We start from the raw sequence: 5787 nt of genomic DNA, 5'->3' as shown, positions 1-5787 counted from the left end.
TTTTTTTTTTACAACATGGTAACTCTTTTGATACATAAGCAAAAAGAAACAAAAAATTACATGACACTTTGCAAGAGGTAGCCCTTTTTGATGCACCCAGTTAAATTCGATGGTTGTCTTTCTTAATGTAACCTCCACCTTCTATCCCAACCAACCAAAGAACAAGCTAGTCAAGTTTCGTTCAGTATTCTAAAGTGATTGGCAATCGTGACTTCCGATAGAACACCTCAAGGATGAGGCTATACATGTATTGGTAGATCGTGCGCGTGCAAGTTTCTTATCACTATGTGAATTGTGCTAGAATCAGGGTGCCTAAATATCTAGACTAAGAATCCTTATGTTTAAATACATGCACCAGAGTCAACATTTCAAGATAAATGAGCTCCATTTTTATGTTTTTTTTTCGAATTTTTTAATTTTTAATTTTTTATTTTCATTTTTTAATTTTTTTTTTTTTTCAAAAAGAAAGAGTTCTGTTTTCAATTATAGCATGTTATCAAAGTATCTACTTTTCATCCCCAAACCTAAACTAAACATTGTCCTCAATGTTTCAAAAGATAAACATGATTATAACACATACCATGAGAACGATGCTAAGTGTAGAAAAAGGAAAGAGATTACCAGATATTGGCGAAAACAATTTTTGAAATCCATTATTCAAGGAAAAACCCAACAGTAACTCAACTGAATTCACATTGGGTTAGCACAATATATACAAGAAACATATGATTCCACTAAACATTACCTACCAGATTATATACAAACAATTCACTATATACATACAGTCTAAAGAGTTGAGGATCAACCCAAAAGACAAAGTGTTGAAACATAGACAGTTTCAAACAACTATAGTTGGACTGAAATGCGAGTGAGAGTGAAAAACCAGATGAATCACCCCAAACCTATATTTTTCAACAGATTTATTTTTAAGCACAAAATCTAGCAATTTTGGGGGTTCGGGATTCACCAGGTCTAACTCAAAATGGACTTTTTGCGGGATGGGCAAAGAAATGTATTCCAATTGTGGCTCCTTAAAAGTATTGTATTTTGATGCAAAATAGTCCAAAAGGACTTGGGAGGCACACAATTCCAATCCTAGGTTGGGAATTTTCAGAAAAGTTGGTTTAAAAGTTTTGTTACAAACCAAATCTAGGTTGGGTGGAATAATCTCAATATGCGATTTAGGAAAGAAAGTTGGTACTTCTAAGTTATTTTCATGGATAAGATCAATAGTACCAACACATACTTCCCCTAAATCATAAATTGGTAAATCATGCTCACATTCATCGAACAAAACATCAAGACCTAAATCGGTATCATGATTGTCCGTAGTACTCAAATCAACATCGGAAGAAATAACATTTTGTGACTTAGGCAAGGAATCAGACACATCAAATTTGTTTTCATGCATATTAACATTAGTGTCTACAGAAGATTCAACTATTCCTATGTCATGCTCATCTTCGAAGAACAATTGTAGGAGTACCATATCAATATCAAAATCATATGATTTGCTATGAGTATTAGAAGAAACAACATTCATGAAGGTCGAGGGCGAGAAGCCATATGTTATTGAACCAAAAGGTTCCACAATATTTTCATGTTCTTCTAACATAACATCATTATCATCATAATCTTCATAATCATCATCATGGTAACATGCATATTGGTCCTCATTAACAGTGGTGGTGTCATTAGTCGATTCATGTTCCTCTAAATTAGGTTCATATTCAACATAATTTACATGAATGGGACTAGACACTTCATTAGGGACAACATACATTTCCTCATGAATTTCCTCCTTTTGTAGGTGAAGCAAAATCTGATCTAAATATGCCTGAATTCGTGATGTAGATCTAGCAAAGTTTTGCTCACTGAGTCTGAAAGCTTCTGTGGTGGAGTCTAAATTCATGGGAGTACAAAATTCTTCATGTTCAAATTGTGGTGAATGGTACATGTGTGCATGGTCATTAGGGTTTATAAAAGATTGATCGCAACCCTCAAAGGATTGATTATGGTCTCAATGACTACCAGCCTCACAACTTGTGGGCATTTCATAATTTGGATTTTCATGGGATTCTCTAAATTTCCTATAATCATGCAAAATATAGAAATATTTATCAGGGTGGTCTAAACCACCATATAAGGTACATGCATAGATTTCAGGTCGTCTATGTGAACTAGATGCTACAGATTTCTCATGTGTTTGCATTTCTAAAGCAGTGATCCGAGCCTCTAACTGATTCACAAGTGACGAATGTGTGAGTTGGATATTGTCTAGATGTTCATTTTCACTCAATGGTGGATGATACATGTGTGAATAGTCATTAGGGTTTGCATATTGAGGTTCATGACTTACAGAAGGTCCATAATAATAATCCCTATAACTATTGACATCATGGTCTGTGGGAGGCTCATAAGGTGAATCTTGCCCGTAAGCTTCTCTAATAGATTTATTCCCAGTGGCAGACCAAAATCCAGACATGTTATGTTTATCAAACAATCACACAATTCATAAAAAGAAATAAGGCCCACACTTTTCAGTTATGGGTTCAAAAGTTTGGTTTTTTTAGGCTTTAAAGGTAAAGCCTATTTGGGATTTTTGGTTAAAAAGAGGGAGAAAATTTTTGGTTTTTGAATGGGAGAAAAATTTTGGTTTTAATTGGGAGATAAAAAGAAAAATTTGGTTTTTAATATTGGGAGAAAAACTTTGGTTTTAAAATTGGGAGCAAGCCCACATTGGTGGAGCAAGAATTTGGTTTAGAGTTGGGAGAAAAATTTGGTTTTGTTGTTAGGAGCAAGCCCACATTGGTGGGAGAATTGTGCAGCCCAAAAGGAAGTTTTGAACAGGCCCAACTGTTGGGTTGGAAGTTGGTTTGAAATTTTTTTAACTTTTGAAGCTTGAGCCAAGCCCAGAGACACTTAATTAGAAGCCCACAATTTCAAAAATACAAGCCCAACAGACAGTAAAGAAGGCCCAATTGGGCTTTGCTAATGGGTTAGGCTTACTTGTTAGGAGAGAAACCCAGTTGGGCTTTTTACCCCTTTTTGTTTGTTGCACATCCCAGTTGGGATTTGTTCAGTCTTCCACTTCACAAACAGCAGCCCAGTTGGGCTTTGTTCTCTTGTTTCACATTGCACAGCCTAACAGAAGAGAAGTAGAAACCCAGCAGCAGAGGGGCAACACCAACAGTCCTAGCTTTACCAGCAACAGCAGCTTGGTGATAAGCCCAGCCCAACAGCTTCAAAGTCTTCAATCATCTCACAACAGAGCACCAGTGGTACCTGTAAGTGAAAAACAAGGATTGTCAGAGCACCAGCTTCTCCTTATAGGAAGACTCAAGGATTTTTATCAACAAGTGATGCAAAACTACAAGACTATGCAGCTCAGAATATGAGATGCAGGTGCAGCTACAGATGAGAAACTAAAATGCAGTTACAGGAAAAACAGCAAATATGCTTACACTAAATGCACAATAAGTTAGCTAAGATGTAAGTAAAGAAAAACTAAGATGAACAGCAAGGAAAACAGAAAACAGCAAAGCAAGATACACAAAGCTTCAACCACACAGCAGCCAAGTCCCCGGCAGCGGCGCCAAAAACTTGGTAGGACTTGAAAGAAGCCTACGACTATGTCTAACTGCAAGTGCACAGTGTCACAATGTAACACAGGGAAAGCACAGGTCGATCCACAGGGACAAGGTGGGTGTAGATTTGAAAATATGGTTTTAACTATAACTGATTCGAAACAAGAGTAGCACAAAAGGGGGTTTTGTTTTGTCGATACGACGGAGATGATGGTAGTAACAGAGATAACAAAAACGAAAACAAAAGTAATCTAACAAGCAGATAAATATGATGCTAGGGCAGTCGAATCCACCATTGACCTACACTATGAACTCAGCTGATAGCATCATTCTTGTCCTTGTAGCAGGTAAGGGTGAAGATTCTAGTCTTCCCTTTTACCTAAGGTGTTTCACCAGTGGATGAATCAATCACAACTAAGATATCAATCCTAAGCACTAACTGTATAACTAAAGCACAACTAGTCAGAGGATTCATAAAAGTCTCTAAGGCATGAGTTGTGGTATAATCACATAGTTTTATCCTAACTGCAATGCATACATGGAATGCACTGTGAGAGCAAAATGTGACAAACAAAGATTGAAATTTTTATAGAACAATTTAGGCATTCAAGAATCAAACAAACAGCATAAATAACATAGTACAAAGCTATGGTTTCATCTCAACCTTAGCTTAGTGAACTAAAACATGATCAAATTATACTACTGGATGAAACAGATGAAATAATAAAATTACAGAACACTAAGAGCTTGGTGCTCCGGCTAGCCCGGGCATACCCACACACACACAATACCATGTTCTATTTATACCCAAAATTAGGGTTCTTAACAGTTTCCCCCAAAATTTCCAAATTAGGGTTTACATTGAAAATTAAAATTAAAGCTCACCCGTCTCTGCTTTTGTTGTCTCCCCCTCGACCCATGTCTTGTCTTCCTTCTCTGCTACTCCTCCTGCTCCAATTGTCTCTTACATCGCCTCTGCTACAAACCCTAGTTCTCTGTTTCTTGGTGTAGCGTCTTTGCGAGAAGCTAAAACTAAGCTAGAGAGAGTCTAGGGTTTAGGGTTAGTCTGCTGTGGTGTCGGGTGAAGGTAGTGATGGTGAAGCTCGAGAAGAAGGGGAAGAATGGTGTTGCAGGTCTGTTGGTCGGGGAAGAAGGAAAAATTTGGGAAGAAAAGGAGAAGTCGATGGTTTTGGGAGAAGATATTTGGTGCTAGGGTGTTGAGCGGGTGTAGCAAATTCGATGTCCAGCGAAGATGATACGTTGGGTGATGACATCTGGATTGAATCGAACGGCTAAGATGGAACAAGCTTGCAACGACCATTGGATGCGTGATACAACAATTCTGACGGATTAGATTGGAGTTAGGTACTATGATGTTTGACAAGAGCTTCAAGATTTGATGCTCGGTGATGAGGCGAACATTGGATGATGTGATGAATCCAATCTGACGGCTCTCATGGAAATGGATATGGATATTGGAAATGGATTTGGGTAAGGGTTTTGGGCCTTGGGTATGCCAAGCCCATATCTTCTTTAAGGACAATTGTTCCTCTTCAAGCTCACTTCTAGTTGATCCGGCTCTTGCAAACATCATTCTTCGCTGCCCTTCTGTGGGAGTCTTTGTCGTTTCTTTGCTCTTTTCGCTCCGTGAATTAACCAGTCTTTATTTAGTACCTAAAAATGCAAAATTAATTGAGAAAAGTATTTATTCTTGAAAACAACGAAAACACATAATATGGGATAAAATGGAGCGTTAGTGCACAAATGATGAGTTAAATGCCAATAAAAAGGTGCAAATATATACAATATTTGGCACTCATCATATACGAAAGGAGATTCAACAAATAAAGGCTTTTGTGTATAATATTCATGAGATTTAGAAGGCCCTGGTTCGACATCATCATCCAAGAAGGTTTATTGATATAAGCTTCTACCTTAATGAACCTTATGTCCCAATGGCTGTTGACGACAAGGAGTTCGGGGACGATAAATAATTCTTCAAAGGTCTTATTGCCTAGTAAATATTCTATTTTCTTGTTTTGTTAGAAGAATAACTAGAGTTTGGAATAGCCATTATAGTGTTTACACATAGCTATGTCCAACGTTTTCATCTTCATGTTTTAGATTTATTGGTTTAAATTCTAAAGTTGTTTGGAAGATGATTTTTGCAGTATTAATCTTTATGGTTTTATATATTGCA

This window comes from Papaver somniferum, chromosome 7 (genome assembly GCF_003573695.1).
Source record: "Papaver somniferum cultivar HN1 chromosome 7, ASM357369v1, whole genome shotgun sequence".
Taxonomy (NCBI): domain Eukaryota; kingdom Viridiplantae; phylum Streptophyta; class Magnoliopsida; order Ranunculales; family Papaveraceae; genus Papaver; species Papaver somniferum.
This window is presented reverse-complemented; position numbering follows the sequence as displayed.